This window comes from Lissotriton vulgaris, chromosome 6 (genome assembly GCF_964263255.1).
Source record: "Lissotriton vulgaris chromosome 6, aLisVul1.2, whole genome shotgun sequence".
Lineage (NCBI taxonomy): Eukaryota > Metazoa > Chordata > Amphibia > Caudata > Salamandridae > Lissotriton > Lissotriton vulgaris.
Window position 1 is genome coordinate 18,121,988 of NC_141694.1, and position 27,250 is coordinate 18,149,237.

The following is a 27,250-nucleotide window of genomic DNA, read 5'->3' on the forward strand; positions in this document are numbered from 1 at the left end:
CAACGTAATAATCATCGTTGTAATACTGCGTAGACGGAACTGCCTGCTGGTCAAAATAATTCGATGTAGATGGGATGCAAGAACGCTGCTCCTGAGAGGGCGTACCTCGTACTCGTCCCCTATATCCCGTCTGAAAATTACCTCGAACTCGAGAAGCAGACGTCCCATTATTACGCTGTAATAAAACTGGACAACTACTCTTAAAATGTCCTTCCTCCCTACAATATGCACATTGATTAGGACCTAATGAAGGTCTCAGCGTAAAAATACTCAGGTTTCTGCAACAGTCTCTGAAACTGTGGAGGCTGCTGAAACTGAGTGTTTTGCTGATGCTGATTCAAACGAGTCGGATACGCCTGCTGTAAAAGAATTTTAGTTTTCAAATCCTTATTTTTCTTCTCTTGCTTCTCCTTCTCCTCCTTATCCCTATTCTCGTAATACTGTGCAGTAGCCAATATTTTGGCAGGAGCAGAGACAGCCCATGCACTTTCAGAACTCTTCAGTTTATTTGATAGTTCAGGCAGTAAATTATATACAAACTTGTCCACAAACAATCGCTGGCCACCCTCTACACTCAAATCCTGACCGCTATGGTCTATAAACGTTTCTTCAAAACGAGTGAAGAAATCCGAAACACTTTCGTCTTTCTTTTGCTTACACGCGGCCAACTTATCCCAATTAACTCGTACCGCCGGCATCATTGTCTTCATCAATTCAATTATTCTACCTGGAAGAGCCGTAATTAAATCCTCGGGTTTTGCACCACCCACCTGATTCGCATCCGCAGCTCTAATAGCAGCCCAATCACCACCTAATTCGGCAAAATGATCTTTCCTATGAATCCGTGCCCATATACCTTGCGGAGCAACATTCCCAAATAACATATCAATGTTGGCTAAATTCATAATACAGGCATCAACTGTTTGGGACAATTCTTTGTAATATCCTGCAGGAATTTTACGGGGATCGGGAAGAGTCTGCTTAAGCACCAATACTTCAGACCTCTTCCAGGGTTCATGAACCCATATACGCTGGAAATGAGCAGGGACAGCAGGTGGACCAACCACCGCGTCTCTCCATACGGGAGGGACTTCACGCATCGGATAATTCTTGGTACCCTTTTTATCGACGGAATCAACCTCGGAAAAGGACAGAGATAGAAACATTGTTCGAAACGCAATGAGTCTAGTTACCGCCTCCTCAACTCGGTGTCCTACAATAAAACCTTTATCAAAATCACCTTGTAATTTCAGAAGGTCCGAAGGGACTGTATCTAACTCCATATCTTCCCAAGCTCTGATAAGAGTTTGACACATGATGTTGAAAACATATCTCTGCGTGGGCTCCCCCCATTGATGAAAACAACTCATAATATCATCTGTACTATATTCTGGCCCATGCTCAATCCATTTGCGAGCGAGAGAACCCAGAGCTACTTTCTCGTCCGCAAAAGGAAGCTGACAACAAGATTGTCGTCTAGAAAAAGCTGGAGATATGTTTAGGGACCTAACAAAAGGAGAGAAGAAATTTGTAACTGCATCTGCTATCCTCCTCTGTGAAACAGGGGAATCCCTCGAAAGAATAGGGGGTATCATAGATGTAGAAGGCAATGGAGACGGAGACGTAGCATGTCGAAGAATAGGAGCGGGAGAAGGCGGGGGCTGAAGTACAAGCTGTGAAGGCAAAGCAGAAGTAGACAAGGAAGCATTAAGGGGCTGAGCTGTCGCTGGACAATTGGTAATTGAGCAACCACTTGTTGAGCAACAGGAGGGCGTAATGGAGGTGCAGTCGCATTCTGAACATAGGGCGGAGGTGAATTCAATAAGCAAGTCATTAGGGGATCTTCTTCCAATTCCTTTCTCTTAGCTGAAGAGGAAGTAGGCAACACCGGATAGCATCTATCTATCGCCATACGATGTTGTCTCTCTGATATCTCCTTCGCATCATCTACTTCGTTATCTTTAAACTGCTGGGCAGCCTGAAGGACTGACATGTCTTGTGCTTTCTTATCCTTTTTCGCCTGTTTAATTTCTTTCTGTTTGGCTTCTTTACGCCAGAGGCGAAAGGAGTCAAACATAGCCAGCCGGGCTTTTCTTCTGAACAGAATTGTTTCCAAATTATCCAATATAGCGGGATTGAAGCTACCATTCTGTGGCCAACTCAAAACTCCACTATTTTTCGTATATCGGACCCATGTCTCGTTAAAGGTAAGGGGACCAATACCATGTTTCGAATAGAGCTCATAAGTCGGAGTTCCAACCGGAGGAATTGGACATGACTCCTCCAACTGGGAATCTCTTGTACAACCCAAACAACAAAATCTTTTGAACTTACTCAGCCCAGGCATCGTCACTTCTCTAGACTGATCACAAACAACAAAGGGTATAAATCAATGACACAGTACAATCGTACTTACCCCTTGGCTTCAGTTATTGCAATGACTGAACAAAGACTAAGAATAAAAACAAAACAAAGGTCTCTTGGAGCGACCCACCAAATACTTAACTAAAAATCGTTCTGCGCCAGCGAAGGTCCGTCTATCGTCTCGCTCTACCAAAACTTCAGAAGGGTCCAAGGCAGGGCAACAGTCAGGGCAGCAGTCGTCAGCAGCATTGAGACTCAGATGCTGCGTGTGCACCGCAAACAGGTGCAGCAAATAGCAGCAATGCAGCTGAAGCTATACAAATCAGCACGCAACATCAGCAGGACATCACCCGCAGACGCCACAGGCAGCTGCTAACACGGCTGTCAGCCTACACCTGTTCAAATCACCTGATCGGGAACGCCAGATCCCAGCTCTTGCAAAGATCATCGACTATGCAAATCCAGATGGTCCAATGCTGTGCTGACGTAGCAAGGGCCCTGGAGCAGGTCACCAACGCCGTGGAGCACCAACAGGCGGCAGAGCATAGCAATGGAAGGGGGGGATGATGCCAGGGAAGGGACATCTAGCCTCAGCAGCCTGTCTGTGCTGATGCAAACAGACAGGAGGCGCAGTGCCTGGGCCAACACTGCATCCCGACAGAACTAGCCTAACGTGGAGGGTGAGAGGCGAGAGGGGGGGGCGGAAGAAGGCGCTAGTTGCATTACATTTCAGGCTGTGCCGTGGTGAGGCAACCATGCACGCCAGCTCAGTTTACGTAACCTTGGATGTTTAAAAGCTGTACCCTTATTTGTTGCTGATGGAAGCACATTGAGATCTTGTGAAATAAACAAAAGCTTTATTTTGACAAAAAATCTTCCTCATGTCAATCATTGATGTGGCTTGCATGAGTGCAGTGTTGTGTGAGTGGTATGGATGCACTAGAAATAGTTCTGTGTGATGTGCGCGCAGCGCCTGTGACCTTCAGCAGGATTTTCCCAGTGTGCATGATGAACATGTGCAGGTGGCAGGTCCTCCCCCTCCGACTCACTACCAAACACCTCAACAGGTATCCTCCGCTTGGTGGCAATATTGTGCAGCATGGCGCACACGGCCAGGATGCGGCAGCAGCTCTCGGGCCGGTAGTTGAGGGCCCCGCTGGTCTTGTGGAGGATGCAGAATCTACTCTTTAACATGCCAAATATTCGCTCAATCACATTTCTGGTGTGTATATGGGCACCATTGTACCTCCGTTCCTGTGGTGTTGCTGGGTTGAGGTATGGGGTGAGAAGGTATTCACAGAGGGCGTAGGCGCTGTCACCCAAAGGGAGGAGCAGAGGTTCAGTGCCTGTTATGCGCGGCAACATGGTCTTAACATACTGTATGTGTCATGTGTACTTACCTAGGAGATGTCCCTCGCCAAATTCACCCCTGACCAAGCGGGTGTGTATGCCGCTGTGCTGGAAGATAAATGAATCATGCGTGCTCCCTGGGTATTGTGCCACAATGTCTGTAATGATGGTCTTCGCATTGCAGACCACCTGAATGTTGAGGGAGTGATATGACTTGCGGTTCCGGTACATGTATTCGGTCTCTGCGGGTAGACAGATGTTATGTGGGTGCAGTCGATGCAGCCAATTACATGGGGGAAATGGGCAGTTTGATAGAAGTCCAGTTTAGTTTGCGTTAAGTCCTTTTGGGTGGTTGGGAAGGTGATGTGGTGATGGTTCAGGATCTGCATGGCGTCCAGGAAACTCTGTAGGCAGCTTGAAAGTGTACTCTGGGATACACCCCCTGCAACTGCGACTATCCCCTGGAAGCTGCCGGAGGACAGGAGGTGTAGGCAGCACAGGACCTGGCCATGGGTGGGCACGGCTTTGGTTCTCCGTGTTGGGTGCTGCATCAGGGGCTCAAGGTCTCTGATGAGCTTCAGGGTCATTGCCTCATTGAGCATGTATTTGGAGTAGATCTCATCTTCAGTCTGCCCAGTAGTGTAATCCACAGCCGGAAGATACGTTCATGGATCCTGCGTCTGTTCTGGGCTGCAGCCCGGAGCCTCAGCCGCCTTGCTACGATGTATAGACCAGCCATTGTGACTTTCCTCATGCTCCTAATGAGTCTCATTAAGTGTGTTTGATTTAGCCAACACCTGTATGTTATTTCCAACATTTCTTTTTTTGTTGCCACTTTGACTTCATGGTTACCACCTGGTGTAGCTTCTCCTTAAATTGTGACTCGTATGTTGCGAATTATGGTGTATTCGCTATTTGCGATTGCTGATGCATGTGGGTAGCGATTTGTTTGCTAATTCGCTATTTGACTGCGAATGCGCTATTAAATTAGCAGAATATGTGGAGAATCACTTTTAAGGAATCGCAGTGGGGGTTTCTACGGATTTAGCGATTCTTTGTTTTGCGAATTCGCAAATTGTTGCTTTTCCACTTGTTGCATTACGGAGGTGGAATTTGCGATCGCAATCACTGTTATGCAGCGATTGCGATCGCAAATTCGCTTGATGCATCTATGCCATTGTCATTTACAATGCCAATAGCTCAAACTCTCGCAAATAAGAGACCTATGGCATTGCAAATGCTTGTTATATTAGATGTCAACACAAGCGTCACACACTGAGCTGCAAGCCTACTACAACCTTTCCCTTGCCTAGTCCATCATGTGTGAAACTGTCGGTTTACTGACATTTCTCATAGACTTCACAGATTAGCTCGAGCACAGCCAGTGCAATCACCACCCTGTATGTTTTGTGTTTCTGGTTCTTGCCAGAAGGGTTCAGTCTGAGTGGTAGTGCGTGATTTGTTGCCGTGGTGAAATGCCCAACAAGGCTCTGGTCAGACTACTTGTCAGACAACCATCACCAGCTCCTCCATACAGGAGGGGGTGTGTGCGAGATGTCAACAGAAGTCTCACACAGACTGGCTAGCCCGTAAGGGCAACACACAGGCCGGTAACCCAGTCACAGTCCTCCCTAATTTCATAATAGCAGATGTAGCATGGAGTAGTTTGTTTACTCACATGTTTCCAGTATTTATTGATCAGGTCAAGCCTGCCAGTGCTGTGCATTCCTTCACACATATGTTCTGTATATTTAGTACTAATCAGAGGCGCAACTAGAGCCATATTTCGGAGGGGGCTAAGAAAAAACTTCGGGGGGAGGGGCAATTCTTCCAGCGATAGGCAGAGTAGAGATGCAGGGGCTCTAAGGGGCTCTAAGAAGGGGTGGAAAAACAACAAAGCCTCATTACCAAGTAAATGGTCTTTTAAAGACCTGTGAAGTACTTGGGTGCGGCTGTGTGTGTGCCCAGGAAGGTGTCTCAGCCTGGCCTGACACACATGACGGGGGTGGGGGGGCGCCTGAAGCCCTTTGAGCCCAATGGCCGTTGTGCCCCTGGTTCTAATTACAAAGGATTTGTCTCTGTGGTGGGGCATGACTTGCTGATTTAGCTCAGACGGTACTCCGTTGCATGCGACTGCCTTACACATCCAGCAAATCTAACGAAGAGTGGCTTTTATAAACAAGCCGATGTTGTGTTAAATAATGTTTGTTACTCACAGTAGTACTATTTACAGCCCCGTTAGGGCCGGCCTGGGAAGCAAAACCGGCCCTGGCAAAGTGCTCGGCCGGCGCCCCCTCCCCACTCGGGTTGGAGGAGCCGCCGAGCTCTTTGCCGGGGCCGGTTTTCGGCCGATTTTGTTACAGGGCCGATTTTGCAGCTATGGGATTGCCCGGTACCTGCACTGGCCAGTCTGGGCCTGGGCCCCGTACTGGACCAGTCACAGAGGGTGTGTAGAAATCAAGGCCCCCCTGACACGGATGATGAATGGCCCTTTTACCTACAGGTCCTTTGAGCGCTGTCACTTTGATTTCATGGAGAGAAGCCTTCTCTCCCTGCCATGTCTCCGGACATCCTCAAATAGGGCCCCCATGCAGTGCACCTCATAAAAGCCCCCTTGTCATTTATATTTCATTCCAGCATCTCCAGAGGTATCCATGGCACCTTTCAGCAAAGCACATTTAATTTCTGCGTGCTCTGCCTCCGAGGTTCAGATCAGATTGCATAGTAATTACTAAACATATTGTTCCCAGTCATAAAAACACATATACAAATGCATTTCAGAGGTTTGAACACCGCACGGAATTCCGGGTCGATAATAAGACACTTTGTAGAGGAGAACACTGTTAATGTTTGTGTCAAAACTTTTTTTAGCATGTTCGGCAATTAGTCAAAACGTCTTTCTGATAATTTCTTATAATTATCCTCAGTGGTTAATAGCAGCTGTTCCGGGTGACCGGTATTTCCAGGACCACTTGAAAGATTTTTGGCGCAAAGGCAAAATGTGCAAGATAGAAATGTTATAACAAAATTCTGCAACCAGGGGCGGCCTTAGGCATGTGCAAGCTGTGCACCTGCACAGGGCCACCAAACCCCAGGGGCCGCCACGCCAATATATATCCTTAATATAATAATCCTCTGAGGATGGATACATATTTGCTTGGTGGCCCCTGGCAGGGATTTGGCGGCCTCCGGCTCTGTTCCACATCTAAACACCCTGACCCCCACCTCTTCACTGGCCTCCGCGCTCCACCCCGCCCGTACCCCCTCTTCCGGGGCCCACTACCTACGCTCCCTGCCCAGGGCCGCCATGAGCCTAGAGCCGCCCCTTCTGCAACCAATTGATCCATTCACAAATGTGGGTTTGGAAGTCTGCCTTTCATCATTCTAAGGTCGATAAAGTGAGTAGTACCGAGTTGGGTATTGCAAAAAAGAGGGGACCCCTGAGAAACTAGGGTGCAGTACACCTAGACAGGGAAAATACACTAATGTAAACTTTCTAGAGCTACTTCAACTTAAACAATTCCCTATAGCATAATTAAAGGGAACACAATAGTGACACTCAAACCAATTTTCTTTTTTTTGGAAAAATACAAAATATTTATTAGTGCAATTTTCTGCTTATTCAATATATTATAAAACACAATTAATTACATAAAAAGATAATGAAACAAGCAATTATCATGGAGACTTTCACAGACGCAGAACATACATACCACAATCATTCATTCCCATATATACTCAATTCACACAAATATAAATATTGGAATTAATTTTCACAAGATATGCAATATGGATGAAATGCAATCTTATAAGACCAAAAACATAATCAATTTATTTAGATGGATTAATAGGTCTTTTTGTAGAGACGGGTGCAAGGCTGACTCAACGCGCATTTCGACAGAAACACTGTCTTCATCAGGAGTATCACCTCTAGATGTTGTGCTGTGAAAGAGAAGAAGTAATAATGCATACATGATAATCACATATGCTAAGCAGAAAGCGTGTCGCTAGTATGTTATAATTACATTGATGCACTGAAGGAAGATTGAGGAAGGCCAAACCTGATGATAATAAAAGTCTCACAGTCACTTTAGATGGAACAAAGGATCCTAACAGGTAAAAAACCAAACAAGTGTCTATGGGACACATAGATCTATACACATAGTATGGTAAACAGACCTATATACCATATTCCAAAGAACCACATACTAAGCTTATCATAAAAACAGCAAAAGAGATTAAATTGACAAACTGTCAGGCCTTGTGCTCACCAAGAAGTCTCAAGATAACGTTTCCAATGTAGAGGAGGAGCAACAACTGGAAGGTATTCCGCAGAAGTAATAAAATCTTAAACAGGAAAATAATAAAAAGGGAAACAAACACAATGTAATGTAACGGCCCTAGATTTATTTAAAGGGAACTAGGAAAGAACACACTTAGCAATGGACAAGAGAATTAATTACCTGATAAAAAAGGACAAAATCCTCGCAGAACGCAGGGCCCAAAGTCGCGATGCTAATGATGGTTCTAAAGGATGTATCGACGTTCAAGGTTCTATCTGTCCCTCTAAGCAATATAGTAGACCCCAACAAGGAAAAGATGTAATGGAAAAATTACATGTAGACAACATCCTAAATGTGAAAATAACCTTAATATTAGTAATACAAGACTTCACAAATATAGTGCTGTGACTAATTACCTGATTAGTAGTGGACCTAACTCGAGCCCGAGAATGGTGCACAGCATCCAGCGATAAAAAGTGCTTGACAAAATCGAGATTTGGGAGGACACACCGCTGATGTAAGCCGGCAGCCAATCCTGAATAACTACGAGGCCTAAGGCTGTGTCGTAAATTGGCAGTGATTAAGTTAGCATTTGCTGAAGCCAGTCCGTTATTATGTCGTCATATAGTTTTTTCCATGAATATGTAGATATATGGGTAGATTAAAAATATTGAGACCCAGCTAGTATATCTGATACTAGAGACTGCTACTTAAGATACATCTAGCTATTTTTCTGATGAATAAGGAAGGTGATACGTGTTGTGTTCAACTTAGATTTATGAGTCCGATATCTCTTTCAGAATTATATAAAGTAGCACCTTTGAGTTACATGAAGGATTTCCAAGTCAACTAATATTGTCAGAGCATTGGTGTGCCGCCTTCTAACCTATAAATACGATATGGCTTTGTTTCCAATAGGTAGATAATTAGCGGCAGTATATAGTAATCGGTAACACTATAGAATAGATATTATTAAAATACTAAAATACATGTATCCCTTTAAATAGGTTGCTTTTCGTCACAAAAAGAACAAACCCATTAGATATTACCCCACAGAGACCTTTCTCAATTGGTAAGTCTAGCATTATATTAATCTTTAGTAATACTTCCCCATAAAGGAGGTTTTTTATACGACCATGTATTAGGCTATTTAGGTAATTTCTCCATTTATCTGCACAGTGTATTCTTTGGTGGATGACCTTATCTGTTCTTCCTAGTTTTATTCAGCAATAGCACTTTATCTTGTTGTCACAATTCATAACCAACTGGAGATGTAAAGAAAATCATTTAGCAGTCATACTAGTTTATGAAATGTTTTTTCCCTGTGTTAACATGTGAGATTATACTGTACATCTGACGTTAATTTGATTAGTATTTAGTTAAAAATGAACTTACTATGGTTTATTGTATCAACATCTAATCAAGTGTATATGTCACTTGCTTTTAGCCCCGACTAAGTCCTTAGGCTTATTAGCCGGACGAAACACTTGTTGGCAATGAATTGTACATTAAGGAAATGATTGGAAGAACTGTGCGTGTGACTGCATATGAACTGTGAAGAAATAAAGAAGAAAATATTTTGAAAATCACTTAATTCAAGAATCAGTATTTTGATTGGACCTTTTGTACTGTTTACCTAGAATTGCTCCGATTAAAAATTGTTGAGAATTAGATAAAACTGGTATTCTTTGTATGCCTGTTTAATTACAACTGTTAACATGGGTTGTATCTTTACCTTTGAGCATTTACTAGAAGACCAGACAAGTTCTATAATATAAAGGAACATTACCTTTTGCGCATAGGTTTCCCTCTTGTCAGTCTTTGTGTATAAATTGCTATTTAGGGACTGCAGCAAGGAGTGTTATCTAGAGAGCTTACTATATCTGACAAAGTGTTCCAAATCAGAACGGAGTAAAATAACAGAGGTTATGTTTAAGAATTTAAGTGCAGGAATATCGGTAAATAAAGCAGTCACACAGAGTACATCAAAAAGAAATGAAGGTCTAAAAATGAAATTTATAAAATTGGAACGTCTTAAGAAAACGGAGATCACTAAATGGTGGGACGGAGCCACCCTGAAGGAATATATAAGATTATAGAGAATACCTAGGGGTCTCCGTTCCAATTTATTTCCTACCTATGATGACCTAGAGGAAGATTTACTTTTAATATGGGAGAAAGAACTCACAGGGAATTCTATGAGATTAATGAACATACTTATTGAGAATTCCGAAAGAAAAGCGGGCAAAGCAGCAGAGCAGGTAGATATACTGGAAAAAGAAATAGAGGCTTTAAATGTAAGTGAAGCTACGAAGAAAAATGATACCATTCTAGAAGGAGTATTAACCAAATATAAGGATGAAATTAAGGACAAGAAGGCTCGTAAACTTAAACGAGACGAAAACGACTACCGTAACAAAAGAGTTTTCACTTTAGCCAAAAAATGTGACACTTTCGTTAAAAATGATTTACAACATAGTGTGAGTAAAACCTCACTAGTGAGTGGGGTCAGCTCTGCCTCTTCTAGCAATGTATCAGTAGGTAATGAAGATATCAATACAGAAACACCAGCGAATACATCTACAGGGAGTAATTTTTTACGCGAGGTCCAAAGAATATGGATAGGGAACAAGGAAAGCAATGTACTAAGAGGAAGACAAGGAGAGGAAGAAGGGGCAAAGGGAAATCAAGGTCCCAGAGAGAGAGTGAATACACGCTCATGGAGCAAGAACAAGCAATAAAAGAGAGCTCCAATGATATTCAAATAGTGAACTTATCTAGTTTCCCTCTAACAAATGAAATGAAAAATGTCTTAAGTAAGGGTATGAGCTTTTGCCCCGTTGCGCCATGTGATTTGACAACTCTAAAGATTGATTTGTATAAGTTTATTCGGAGTCTTAAGTTGAAATATTTCTTTGCATTTGATGGAATAGAAAATAAAAAACAAACACCGGATATTGTTGTGGGTAGTCTTTGTATACAGGAAATTTGTGATACAGCAATGCTATTATCTATTTCTGAATGTGAAGAGGATCCAATTACTATGCATAGGATCCTACAGGAAATACTAATGAAACATTAGACAGTGGCCTCAAACCTAAATCCAAATGGACACCACAATTGGGTAGTGGTAACAATATCGATGCTTTTCATAGGGTAGTGAAAAATGATTTGGATAAGATTGAGAAGAAAATTAATAACCCGAAAAACATGATGTATATAGATAATCTATCCAGCCGAGATCGTAATGCCTTAAAACAGGTAATCGAATAAAGACATAATAATTAAAAGAGCTGATAAAGGGGGAAACATAGTTATTTTAGATAAGGAATACTATGAGAATGAAATATTGGAACAATTAAGTAATGAAAATTTCTATGTGAAATTGCCCAATAATCCTATCATTAACATTACCAAAGTGAATAATGACCAACTTAAATCCTGGTATTCTGCGGGTCTATTAAATGATGATGAGTACAAATATTTGTTAGTAGATAGACCTAATTTCCCTTGCCTATATTGTCTGCCAAAGATTCATAAACATGCCACTAGACCACCAGGCAGACCAATAGTGTCTGGGGTGGGAGGTCCGACGGAAAAAATCTCAGAATTTGTAGATACATATCTACAACCATATGTAGCCAACCTCCCCTCGACAATACAAGATACTAAACATATCTTAAATATCATAGTGGATATACCTTGGGATGAAACCATGATGATGGTGACAATAGATGTCTCATTATATACCAACATACCTCATGAACTAGGATTAGAATCATTGAGATATTACTTATATAAGAGACCCGTAGAACTACTTGACCATTCGAACATGTTGATAGACATGGCCAGAATAATTCTTGAACACAATGTCTTCCTGTTTAAAACAGATTGGTATCAACAGACATGTGGTTTGGCAATGGGCTCCAGATTTGCAGCGTCTTTCGCCTGTATTTTTATGGGACGGTTCGAGGCGGTGCATGTCTGGGGTAACTGAGGTAAATCGAATTTTATATGACCAAGTATGTCCCCTATCGTGTACCCCAACGTCCCATGTCTATGCATGACCTCCGTGCATTTACCTTCCATGGCCGAAAATGAAGACGCAAATACATTTGCGTCCAACGTTAACATGTCTTCTACCAGATCCATCATGAATGACTTGATAATTCAGTCTTTAAACATGCCATGCAAACGTCTTTACATGGTACACTTTTGAATAAAGCACACGTTTTCTCCATGTTTCCTGGCCCAGTCAGCTAGGCCCTTAACGAGTCTCCAAGTTCATTTCTGCCTCTGAAAGCTGCAATTTAGGTGTGCATCCCTGACCTCTGCCTTACATCCTGCACAGACGAGCGGTGCCCGGCTCGGCCTGCTTGCCTGCCAAAACGTTATTTTGCCTACAGTTATCTGTTCAGCCTCCTCGAAAACACATTCCAGTCTAGTGAAATAGGTAAACATATTCCCGGCTGCAGAGCAAAGGGTCCTGCCTTCCTGTCTCCATGCAAGTAATTTACTGCTCCCGTTACCATGGTAGGCCCATGGCCCCCGCACTCTACATGAAGATTCATATGCACGCACTAGCATTCAATGATGAACGGACTCTGCCCGAGAGACCTTTTACTTCAGACACTACATCCTCCAAACATGAGATACCAGATATGCTATAGGTGCAGGTCGTTCTGACACCCCAGACATCAGTCTCCTCTACTCGAGCAAAAGTCAAAGCCTCCAGTTCTCCCCGGTTACACGTCATGCTCAGTTGCACGTGCATCTAGGTCAGAAGTTTCTGCCGACTCTGCAAACTTTCACTAAGCATCCACCCACTTGTGACGTTTCTCTGACATGTCAAGTGCACGCCCATGTGTACGCCTTCTTACACGCCTCCTGTTACGCACATGTGTTCTTATCTCTCTCTTTTCACCTGTAACGCCTACTGCATTCGAATCAAGTATACTGTTTTACTATATATAATGTGTACTGTTAATAAAAAGTTGAATATCCTTTCTGAGCCTTCGTGGTGATGGAACTCGATGTCCATACCTCGAGGTATTATTTTCATTAAAGCCCGTATGACTCAGATTCCACGGACTCTGCCTCTCATTACTTGAGCTATCCTTTTACTTGTCTAACACAATGTCCAGCACTCTACAAATGTATTGGAATGATCTATTACTTTGACGCACAGTAGCCAGTGAGACAGTAGTTATGAAAAAATATATATCATGTAATTATAACATTTCAAACAATTCATCCAAGTAAGTTAGGAGTCTTCAATAGTTGGGTGATCAGTTCTTTTATTCTGTTCAAAAGGGTTATCTTCATAAAAAGCAACGTTGTAGCCTACGCGTTTCGTCCCAACGGACTTCTTCAGGGCTACAAATGACACATAAATATACATTATTTACAGTTTTAGATATTTTTTTTATACACATCATAACACCATATGCACTTTTACAAATTTTAAAACTCATTTTTACTATCAAATACTAAAAGTCACAAAAAAAAACACACAACATTTCATTACATATGTACACTACATCAAAGAATAAACTCCATTGAAGACCACTTTCCTTACAGAATTGAAAGTTTGTTTGATTTAGGACTAAAAAAAGATTGTGTGTGGCAAAAAAAAAAAAAATGTTATCGTTATGAACACATTCATTTGTCACAGTTTCTTTGGGTATGGTGGGCAAAAACTGAACCTATTGTCAAGGCTGGAATAGTTGGTATAAATAGTGTAACATACACTACGTTGAGTATTTACAAACTCCATCAGAGCAATGACCACTATTTTAAGCAGAGTAACACTTTTCCAAAATTAGCTTTACATTCCCCTTAGAGAAGATTGGACGATGATGTATCTTGATACACAAAAACATTACTGAAAGTTCTGTCTCTAAAGCTATACATGTTGTTTTGTAGATATTTCAAAATACATTCATTTTCTATTTCTTATAGACCATAAAGATATTAGCCACATCTCTTACCAGGTTAATCACTGTTTTTTGTCTTGTCTGATGCTTCGTCTAATAAGTTTATCTGAAAATTTCTTTCTCAGCGTGGTTGTACATGCATTAGAGCAAAATGTCTAAGAAAGAGAAAAAAAGGTATATCCCTCCTTAGATTTAAAAACTATATAGTATATACAGGCTTGCGCATCGAAAGGTATACGTGCGGTACTTGTTACCAAACAGGTAGTTGTCAGCTGTTATATAGAATGTTAGCATACCTTATAGACAGTAGGTATGATTTCTTAGTTGGGGGTCCCGTTAATCAAAGAGATATTTTCATGCTTTCTTTGATGAAGAGTTTTTGCAGAACCGGAGCGTTGTGGGTCCAACTTACTATTAAGGCAAACAATATGCATGGGTTGTACAGATTGTTTATGCTTATATTAAAAGCCACAGTTTATGAGCATTTTTTTTTTTTTTTGGGGAAATTGGTAAATATGCTTAATATTAAATAAAGCAGAGTTCTTTGCTACTCAGCAGATTAATTTGGCCGATTTCTATTTATAAAAAGAGCCATGCTCATTGTTAATGCGCTAATGAATTCAGGCAGTTTATTTAATAAAAATTTGAGAAAGAATTGAAAACAAATTTGTCAAAGCTAACATCCAAAAAAACCAACTAGACTCAGGTTTAATTAGTTGTTAAACATATTTGCAAAAACCTGATTTTGTGTTTTAAGTTATATTAGTTGAATTATCAAAAGATCTCGGATTTAAGTTCCATGGCTAACCATCTAACACAATATTTCCTGCACTTGCTTAGCTTCACGAGCGTCCCGAATTTATTTCTAAGGCTATGAATCTAACACACTATTTCCCACACTTACTTGTAGTGAACTGGAAAGTCCAAGCATCATGGCATCATAACCGCATTCGTTTACAAATGGGTTTGTTTTCCCTCCCGTTTAAATACCCCGCTTGAATCTCTTAATTGGGCACAGCTGTTTTCATTCTAATTAACACGGAAGGACAGCGCTCCACACATCGAAGCGTGGGCGCCATCTTGTAATGTGTTTTGTTACCCCTTTGCTCAGTGATAATATAGGCGTCTTGTTTAGAGAACGATATTATTTAATAGAAACCAGCGTCGTTGTTGTTAAGGAGTTATAACACCACTATGCTTTAAGTATTTTAACGCAGTTCGAGCCATAAGTGTTATATTTGGTTCGATGTACGAAATAGCAAGCGCCATTTTGGGATGGGTATGTTATGTACAAAACGAGGAATACACGTTCCCTCTTGCAAGTGCTCAATTTAGTACATAATAACCTTAGATGTGATGGTAAATTATTATTAATAATTTATAGATCGTTTTTTTAAAATACCAGGGAGTTTTTCATGAGACAGTCATGATTAATGTGTTGGATTTGACGGGCGAATTAGCGAGCGCCATTTTAGAGTGGGTTCATTACGTGCTGAGCAAAGAGACAGATTCTCCCTTAGGGTTGCCCATATTTTTGTATGAAATAACATTTAAAATGATGGAGAGTTGTTATTATCAATTTACAGATCGTTTCGAAATATCGAAAAATTTATAAGCCAACCGGTAAAATACCGGTGATCCGTGCATACGCCATCTTGGAGAGGGGATTCAGATAAGCGTCGACGGTCAACAATCACGTTTCAAATACCTTTTATCAATTCTAATAGTTAAGATATTAATATTAGCTAAAAGAGTGTACATGTTTGTCAAGACCTATTACCTATGATTCTATGTCACACTCCTACCATCCTGTTAGCTGTTAACTCAGTTTGAAACCAGGTATATATTGGAGGGGTGCCCATAGTATCTAGGCATATTTATCTGGAGTGATACATTTTACAGATCTATTTCTTGGGAGAGGGAGAACATTTTTATAAGAAGTGATGCAGCTCATTGTTGACATTGAGTCCCAGAGTTGTTGCCCGTAGGCGACAAATCCACCCTGCCTCTGCCTTTCTTAAGTTTATTTCTCTATTACCTCCTCGTGGTGGACTCTTTATATGTTCCAAAGCATGGAACCAAATGTCACTTTCCTCAGGATGTTGTGTTTGAATATGAGTAGCTACAGGATACTTAATGTCTCTATTTTTGATTGCTCGTACATGTTCCTGTATCCTGATTTTGATGCTTCTAGTGCTACTGCCCACATATATTTTTCCACAGGCACAGCCCAAGACATATACTGTATGGGTTGTGTTGCAATTTATAAAAGTTCGTATTGTGTAGCTTTTCTGCGTGTTATATTTGAACTCAACCTTTTTATTGAGTCCTATCTTGCACACATTGCAAGATCCACAGATTCGGAATCCTGCCGGCCTACTTGGTAGCCAGTTTTTGGAGGAGGGTGTACTGATGGCATTAGTTACATAGCTCGGACATAATTTTTTCTTTAGTGTTTCTCCTCTCCTGTAAACAACTCTGGGTTTTTCAGAAATGGTTCCAACTGGCATTGGACCAGATTTAAGTAAATGCCAGTTTTTGCGTAGAATGTTATAGATATGATCACTATATACATTATACTCTGTTATGAATAGTACTTCCTCATTTTTATTAGTCCTCTTTGATTTGGGTTTCAGAGTGGACTTACGATCTATTTGAATGGCTTTTGATTCAGCTTTTTTCAGACACTGCTTGGAGTATCCCCTCTCGATGACAAACGGGAAGAGATGCTTGGTGACCTGTTTAAATCAAAGGGTCCAAGCACGAGTGCTCCCAAAGCTTCAGCTCCTAAGAATGAGGGACTAAAAGAGAAATTTTACAAACTAGAAAAGCTAAAAAAACAGGAACTCGCCAAGTGGTGGGATGGGGCGACCCTGCGTAAATATATCGAGAATAAGAAGATACCCCGGGGGTTAAGAATCCTCATCTTTCCAAACTATGAGGATTTGGAACAAGATCTGTTGGACGACTGGGAGGAGGGTCTTTATGACGCATCCTACCGTATGATGAGGATTCTTATAACTAATGCTGAAAGGAAGGTGAATAAGATAAAAGAGGAAATCTCTAAACTTGAAAAGGAAATAGCAGATATGAACTTGAAGGATGCAACACTTAAAAACTATGACATCCTAAAAACTGAATTGGCAGCATAGCAAGTGTATCTGAAAGAGAAAAAAATGAAAAAAATCCTGAGAGACGAAAAGGATTATGCCAATGGGCGCATATTCACTTTCTCCAAAAAGTATGATGATGTGGCACCAAGGCCAACCCCTGCACAGAATAGTACCAACAGAACTGCTAGTATATCATCAAGCAGCACTTCTTTGTCTTCCATAGATAGTGATCCAGGTGAAGGAACAAGTAACCAGAACACTTCTAATTCCTCTGTTTTTTTAAGAGAGGTTCAGCGATACAGGCTGGGAAACAAAAAGAAAAACGCAAACTCAGAATCAGAAGGGGAGGGAGGAAACAGAAAACAAGGAGTACAAACAAGATTACAGAGCAAGACCCAGTTGAGAAAATAGGGAGTGATGAGAACAACCCTTGTGTTTCAAATCAACTACATATTGTTAATTTGTCAGATAGAGTCCTGTCTAATGAAGAAACCACTGCATTACAAAAAGGCCTTAATTTTTGTGTAACAAACACGTGCAATTTTGTCAATTTACATGTTGATCTGTATCACTTTGTAAGAAAACTGAGATTAAAATTTTTTTTGGAGCAACAACCTGTGGTATGTGATGTTATGCGCACTGAAACAAATCTGTCAAGTATGTCTATTAATGATCTAAATGCCACACATCTGTTAGCAACCATGGATGGGGAAAATAACAATATTGACATTACAGATACGGCTAGCATGTTAAATATTACCGAGGATGTCAGCAATGATAGTGGCCTAAGATTAAAATCAAAATTTGTACCTATTAGACCGCAGGACACGTTTATTGATGATTTCTATACAAAAGTTACACAACAGCTATATCAACTAGAGGATAAGCATGGCAGTAACTCGCATTGCATACATACCCATAATATGTCCAAAAAAGATAGAGAGATCATTAATGCTCTGCAGGACGACAAAAGCTTGGTCATCCGAGAGGCCGACAAGGGTGGAAATATCATTCTTATGAACCGCTCTGACTATCTAAAAGAAATAGATAGACAATTGGGAAACACAAGTTGCTACATGAAGTTGAATGAAAATCCAATCAAAAAAATTGAGCAAAACATTAATTCTCGGCTAGCAGATTGGCATGAATCTGGACTACTGTCCGACACAGAATATAGATACTTACTAGCTCAAGACTCCCGCTTTCCATGTATCTATGTACTTCCTAAAATCCACAAGGCGGGGGGAGGCTTTCCCCCCGGGAGGCCAATAATATCAGGTAATGGAGGACCAACAGAAAATCTTGCCGAATATGTGGACAAATACTTGCAGCCCTTTGTAAAAAATCTACCAGCCTATCTGAAGGATAGCAGTGATGTTCTGTGCAAATTAGAAGATTTCCTTTGGGACAGTCCAGACCTAATATTTGCCACACTTGATGTGGAAAGTTTATACACCTGTATTGAAACTGAATGTGGTTTGAGAGCCCTAAAACATTTTCTCTATAAACGGAATGCCAGCAATTTAGGACACACCATCATGCTACTGGAAATGGCTCGCATGATCCTAGACCTGAATGCCTTCTTACATGACGGCACGTGGTTCCTGCAAAAGCAGGGGACGGCCATGGGATCCCGGTTTGCTCCGTCGTATGCGAACCTGTTCAGGGGTCTGTTTGAGGCGGAGCATGCCTGGGGACCAGGTTCCAAAAAATGGAGTGACAACATAATATTTTACGGAAGATACATAGATGACATTCTGTTGATCTGGAATGGAAGTGCCTTAGATCTAACTAGCTATCTTGAGTATCTCAATAACAATAAGTTCAATGTGAGATTGACCATGAATTGTTCTGAAAAAGAAATTGACTTTCTGGACTTAAGGCTGTATATAAAAGACAACAGAATACACAGCGACATACATAGGAAATCAACAGCATGTAATAGTGTACTGCATGCTGAGAGTGCTCATACCAAGAGCACTATCAATGCAATACCCTACAGAGAAATGATTAGGGCTCGAAGAAATTGTAGTGAAAACCCCAATTTTTTAAAACAACTCAACATAATACACAACAATTTCACTGAGAGGGGATACTCCAAGCAGTGTCTGAAAAAAGCTGAATCAAAAGCCATTCAAATAGATCGTAAGTCCACTCTGAAACCCAAATCAAAGAGGACTAATAAAAATGAGGAAGTACTATTCATAACAGAGTATAATGTATATAGTGATCATATCTATAACATTCTACGCAAAAACTGGCATTGACTTAAATCTGGTCCAATGCCAGTTGGAACCATTTCTGAAAAACCCAGAGTTGTTTACAGGAGAGGAGAAACACTAAAGAAAAAATTATGTCCGAGCTATGTAACTAATGCCATCAGTACACCCTCCTCCAAAAACTGGCTACCAAGTAGGCCGGCAGGATTCCACATCTGTGGATCTTGCAATGTGTGCAAGATAGGACTCAATAAAAAGGTTGAGTTCAAATATAACACGCAGAAAAGCTACACAATACGAACTTTTATAAATTGCAACACAACCCATACAGTATATGTCTTGGGCTGTGCCTGTGGAAAAATATATGTGGGCAGTAGCACTAGAAGCATCAAAATCAGGATACAGGAACATGTACGAGCAATCAAAAATAGAGACATTAAGTATTCTGTAGCTACTCATATTCAAACACAACATCCTGAGGAAAGTGACATTTGGTTCCATGCTTTGGAACATATAAAGAGTCCACCACGAGGAGGTAATAGAGAAATAAACTTAAGAAAGGCAGAGGCAGGGTGGATTTGTCGCCTACGGGCAACAACTCTGGGACTCAATGTCAACAATGAGCTGCATCACTTCTTATAAAAATGTTCTCCCTCTCCCAAGAAATAGATCTGTAAAATGTATCACTCCAGATAAATATGCCTAGATACTATGGGCACCCCTCCAATATATACCTGGTTTCAAACTGAGTTAACAGCTAACAGGATGGTAGGAGTGTGACATAGAATCATAGGTAATAGGTCTTGAAAAACATGTACACTCTTTTAGCTAATATTAATATCTTAACTATTAGAATTGATAAAAGGTATTTGAAACGTGATTGTTGACCGTCGACGCTTATCTGAATCCCCTCTCCAAGATGGCGTATGCACGGATCACCGGTATTTTACCGGTTGGCTTATAAATTTCTCGATATTTCGAAACGATCTGTAAATTGATAATAACAACTCTCCATCATTTTAAATGTTATTTCATACAAAAATATGGGCAACCCTAAGGGAGAATCTGTCTCTTTGCTCAGCACGTAATGAACCCACTCTAAAATGGCGCTCGCTAATTCGCCCGTCAAATCCAACACATTAATCATGACTGTCTCATGAAAAACTCCCTGGTATTTTAAAAAAACGATCTATAAATTATTAATAATAATTTACCATCACATCTAAGGTTATTATGTACTAAATTGAGCACTTGCAAGAGGGAACGTGTATTCCTCGTTTTGTACATAACATACCCATCCCAAAATGGCGCTTGCTATTTCGTGCATCGAACCAAATATAACACTTATGGCTCGAACTGCGTTAAAATACTTAAAGCATAGTGGAGTTATAACTCCTTAACAACAACGACGCTGGTTTCTATTAAATAATATCGTTCTCTAAACAAGACGCCTATATTATCACTGAGCAAAGAGGTAACAAAACACATTACAAGATGGCGCCCACGCTTCGATGTGTGGAGCGCTGTCCTTCCGTGTTAATTAGAATGAAAACAGCTGTGCCCAATTAAGAGATTCAAGCGGGGTATTTAAACGGGAGGGAAAACAAACCCATTTGTAAACGAATGCGGTTATGATGCCATGATGCTTGGACTTTCCAGTTCACTACAAGTAAGTGTGGGAAATAGTGTGTTAGATTCATAGCCTTAGAAATAAATTCGGGACGCTCGTGAAGCTAAGCAAGTGCAGGAAATATTGTGTTAGATGGTTAGCCATGGAACTTAAATCCGAGATCTTTTGATAATTCAACTAATATAACTTAAAACACAAAATCAGGTTTTTGCAAATATGTTTAACAACTAATTAAACCTGAGTCTAGTTGTTTTTTTTGGATGTTAGCTTTGACAAATTTGTTTTCAATTCTTTCTCAAATTTTTATTAAATAAACTGCCTGAATTCATTAGCGCATTAACAATGAGCATGGCTCTTTTTATAAATAGAAATCGGCCAAATTAATCTGCTGAGTAGCAAAGAACTCTGCTTTATTTAATATTAAGCATATTTACCAATTTCCCCAAAAAAATAAAAATAAATAAATAAATAAAAAATGCTCATAAACTGTGGCTTTTAATATAAGCATAAACAATCTGTACAACCCATGCATATTGTTTGCCTTAATAGTAAGTTGGACCCACAACGCTCCGGTTCTGCAAAAACTCTTCATCAAAGAAAGCATGAAAATATCTCTTTGATTAACGGGACCCCCAACTAAGAAATCATACCTACTGTCTATAAGGTATGCTAACATTCTATATAACAGCTGACAACTACCTGTTTGGTAACAAGTACCGCATGTATACCTTTCGATGCGCAAGCCTGTATATACTATATAGTTTTTAAATCTAAGGAGGGATATACCTTTTTTTCTCTTTCTTAGACATTTTGCTCTAATGCATGTACAACCACGCTGAGAAAGAAATTTTCAGATAAACTTATTAGACGAAGCATCAGACAAGACAAAAAACAGTGATTAACCTGGTAAGAGATGTGGCTAATATCTTTATGGTCTATAAGAAATAGAAAATGAATGTATTTTGAAATATCTACAAAACAAGATGTATAGCTTTAGAGACAGAACTTTCAGTAATGTTTTTGTGTATCAAGATACACCATCGTCCAATCTTCTCTAAGGGGAATGTAAAGCTAATTTTGGAAAAGTGTTACTCTGCTTAAAATAGTGGTCATTGCTCTGATGGAGTTTGTAAATACTCAACGTAGTGCATGTTACACTATTTATACCAACTATTCCAGCCTTGACAATAGGTTCAGTTTTTGCCCACCATACCCAAAGAAACTGTGACAAATGAATGTGTTCATAACGATAAAAAAAAATTTTTTTGCCACACACAATCTTTTTTTAGTCCTAAATCAAACAAACTTTCAATTCCGTAAGGAAAGTGGTCTTCAATGGAGTTTATTTTTTGATGTAGTGTACATATGTAATGAAATGTTGTGTGTTTTTTTTGTGACTTTTAGTATTTGATAGTAAAAATGAGTTTTAAAATTTGTAAAAATGCATATGGTGTTATGATGTGTATAAAAAAAATATCTAAAACTGTAAATAATGTATATATATGTGTCATTTGTAGCCCTGAAGAAGTCCGTTGGGACGAAACGCGTAGGCTACAACGTTGCTTTTTATGAAGATAACCCTTTTGAACAGAATAAAAGAACTGATCACCCAACTATTGAAGACTCCTAACTTACTTGGATGAATTGTTTGAAATGTTATAATTACATGATATATATTTTTTCATAACTACTGTCTCACTGGCTACTGTGCGTCAAAGTAATAGATCATTCCAATACATTTGTAGAGTGCTGGACATTGTGTTAGACTGTGTTATTTGAGACTTTTTAGTCTCAGGGAGACCTAGGGGTCTGGATCTCCTGTCTTCAGCACCTAAAAATTCTCAGATACTCGAGTGACACTAGTGGATAGGTGCAATTGTAGATAGCCTCAAACCCCTGTGCTTGGTGTGTGTTGTACTATCCTTTTACTTGTAATTATATGGAAAAATGATACGGTAAATTTATTTACCACATAACCATGGGGCTGAATGGCATGACTCCATCATGTATTTTGGCAGATATATAGAAGATTGTCTCCTAATATGGACAGGTGGTGAAACTAAACTTAAAGAATTAATTGGTTTTCTCAATACTAATACAGGATACAAAACATATCTTAAATATCATAGTGGATAAACCTTGGGATGAAACCATGATGATGGTGACAATAGATGTTGTCTCATTATATACCAACATACCTCATGAACTAGGATCAGAATCACTGAGATATTACTTATATAAGAGACCCGTAGAACTACTTGACCATTCGAACATGTTGATAGACATGGCCAAAATAATTCTTGAACACAATGTCTTCCTGTTTAAAACAGATTGATATCAACAGACATGTGGTTCGGCAATGGGCTCCAGATTTGCACCGTCTTTCGCCTGTCTTTTTATGGGACGGTTTGAGGCGGTGCATGTCTGGGGTAACCATGGGGCTGAATGGCATGACTCCATCATGTATTCTGGCAGATATATAGAAGATTGTCTCCTAATATGGACAGGTGGTGAAACTAAACTTAAAGAATTCTTTGGTTTTCTCAATACTAATTCACATACCTTAAAATTCACGATGCATTATAGTACAGAATCTCTTGTCTTCCTAGATGTGGAACTATTTGTAGAGGAGGGTAAACTGAAAAGTAGAATGCATAGGAAGGTAACCTCCTGTAACTCATTACTACATGCAGACAGTGCCCACCCGAAGACCCAGATTAACGCCATCCCCTATGGCGAGTTCTATAGAGCTCGTAGAAACTGTACAAAGGGAAAAGATTTTGAAAAGGTGGTACTATATATGGAAGAAAGATTTCTATTGAGGGGTTATGATAAAAACGTTCTATATAAAGCTAGAAATCGAGCTATGAAATTGAATAGGCTGGATACTTTAAGACCAAGAGAACAAGATAAACTTGAAAAAGTACCTGTGAAATTGGTAACTAGTTTTCATCCCTGGTTGCAAAAATGTTTTAACATCTTAAAAAAACATTGGCATCTCCTTACATCAGATGCCCAATTACAAAAATGTATCTCCAAATATCCAAGTGTTACTTACAGAAAAGGAAAAACTTTGGGTAATATAATCAGCCCAAGTTACCATAGGGACCAGAAAGCTAGACCTACATGGTTACATCAACACAATTTGGGTACATTTAAATGTAATATTTGCAGTATCTGCAGAGTGGCAATAAAGGAGAAAAAAGACTTTAGTATAATGGATCCAAAAAATATATAATTAGGCAATATATTGACTGTTTAAAAAATATGTAGTCTTAGTTATAGTGTGTAAATGTTTAAAGATATATGTGGGAAGCACCATCAGAAGCATGAAAGAACGTATTTCTGAACATTATCGTGCTTTTAAAAATATGGATGAAAGACACCCTGGAGAGTTACATGCAGCAAAGTGTCCAAATAAAGGCTTCTCTTTTCATGGACTAGAAAGTATCCCTCCGAACATGAGGGGAGGGACTAGGGAGCTTAGAGTTCGTCAAGCAGAAGTACGTTGGATAATCAGATTACATGCTGTAGAACAGGGGATTAACGTAGATAGTGAGATGTAATACTTTTTGGGATGAAAATATTAAAATGTAATGACCATACTAATACGAGAAAAAGTGTGACTAATAACATCTTCAGTAATTTGCACTTAATAATTTCCGTATTGATACTCAATGTTTAGAACTCAATATATTGTACCTTTAATGCTGTTTACATAAATGTGTTATGTTATGTTCTGTACATAATCACAAGTTCGCTTTGCTTTCCTGTTTTAGCTAAACCGTATGTTAGGATTTTAATATCATAATAACTAGCTTAAGAAGATTTTACCAGCATATGCACGTAATTATTATATAAGGGTGTATATATACTCTCTACATTTGGGACTAGCTATATTCTTCACACAGTGAATTACTAATAATGAAGTCCCGTGCTTTCGACTGTCTCTAATAATGTATACGAATGATGGTTCCTCATATACCTATATATAAATTGTTCTATAATTTCTTTTTCGATTCCTTCTTTTCTCTTCTCTCTATTATCTGAGTCACATATTAACTCATATTATAGGACTTATATATAGGTCAAAATTAGAAACCATATATAATATTAAACCAAGACATTAGAATTAGGCTCTTCCTTCGTTTCAGATTAACTCATGCCAAGATGGCGTCCTTAATTGTCAACCTTTCACTAGAGCCTTTTCTAGTGCAGTTAATAAACTTTGGAACATCTGACATAATTTTGGGGATATGGAATGAATATTTTAATTATTTCTTTATACCCGTAAATAGCGTAATAACTTATATGCATTGATTATTGGACATACTATATTTTTATTTAAAATCGTAACAAACTGCAAGTTAAGTGTGTAAGGAAATAAGGACCTGTAATTGATAACTACTACAGGTTCGCATAAGATATCTCTAAAGAACCGATAATTATACTTTTCATACGTTCTGCAAACTCGCAATAGTCCGTCTTTGCCATAAGTGGTTATTTGCCCTAACTAATATGGCGCGGGTGCTAGACGCTGAGTCGTTACGGACCGCACATTAGTCCGTCTTCGTTGAGACTAGTATAAATAGCCCTATTCAACATGGCGCGGGTTCTAGACGCCGAGCTGCCATGGATTTCTGATACCGCACGAGACATACTAAAACGGGTAAGATAATATAGATTTTAGTATAGATACTATCGCAAAGTTTATTATTGGCATGAGAATTGTGTTGACCTCTGAGGCGGAAGCCGGAGGACTTTGTTCGCATTTTTAAAAATTGTAATTTGTCTGTTTTTAAACAAAAACTCACTATCACGAGCACTTTCCACCTGCTCCGAGCAGTCTCCCTGATACCCCCTGACACAGCGGATCCTAACGCTGCACCAGGGAATTCCCTCAACCGCCATCGCGGCCCGAAGGCGGAGACACGCCCACACGTGAGGCCACGCCCACCCGTAACCATACTTAAGCTCTGACTGATAGCGCGCCATTTCAAACTGTGTTGACCTCTGAGGCGGAAGCCGGAGGACTTTGTTCGCATTTTTAAAAATTGTAATTTGTCTGTTTTTAAAAAAAACTCACTATCACAAGCACTTTCCACCTGCGCCGAGCAGTCTCCCTGATACCCCCTGACACAGCGGATCCTAACGCTGCACCAGGGAATTCCCTCAACCGCCATCGTGGCTCGAAGGCGGAGACACGCCCACACGTGAGGCCACGCCCACCCGTAACCATACTTAAGCACTGACTGATAGCGCGCCATTTCAAACTGTGTTGACCTCTGAGGCGGAAGCCGGAGGACTTTGTTCGCATTTTTAAAAATTCTAATTTGTCTGTTTTAAAAAAAAAAAAACTCACTATCACGAGCACTTTCCACCTGCGCCGAGCAGTCTCCCTGATACCCCCTGACACAGCGGATCCTAACGCTGCACCAGGGAATTCCCTCAACCGCCATTGCGGCTCGAAGGCGGAGACACGCCCACACATGAGGCCACGCCCACCTGTAACCATACTTAAGCGCTGACTGATAGCGCGCCATTTCAAACTGTGTTGACCTCTGAGGCGGAAGCCGGAGGACTTTGTTCGCATTTTTAAAAATTGTAATTTGTCTGCTTTTAAAAAAAACTCACTATCACGAGCACTTTCCACCTGCGCCGAGCAGTCTCCCTGATACCCCCTGACACAGCGGATCCTAACGCTGCACCAGGGAATTCCCTCAACCGCCATTGTGGCTCGAAGGCGGAGACACGCCCACCCGTGAGGCCACGCCCACCCGTAACCATACTTAAGCGCTGACTGATAGCGCGCCATTTCAAATTGTGTTGACCTCTGAGGCGGAAGCCGGAGGACTTTGTTCGCATTTTTAAAAATTGTAATTTGTCTGTTTTTAAAAAAAACTCACTATCACGAGCACTTTCCACCTGTGCCGAGCAGTCTCCCTGATACCCCCTGACACAGCAGATCCTAACGCTGCACCAGGGAATTCCCTCAACCGCCATCGCGGCTCGAAGGCGGAGACACGCCCACACGTGAGGCCACGCCCACCTGTAACCATACTTAAGCGCTGACTGATAGCGCGCCATTTCAAACTGTGTTGACCTCTGAGGCGGAAGCCGGAGGACTTTGTTCGCATTTTTAAAAATTGTAATTTGTCTGCTTTTAAAAAAAACTCACTATCACGAGCACTTTCCACCTGCGCCGAGCAGTCTCCCTGATACCCCCTGACACAGCGGATCCTAACGCTGCACCAGGGAATTCCCTCAACCGCCATCGCGGCTCGAAGGCGGAGACACGCCCACACGTGAGGCCACGCCCACTTGTCTCTCTACAAATGTGCCTGCCACGCAAGCG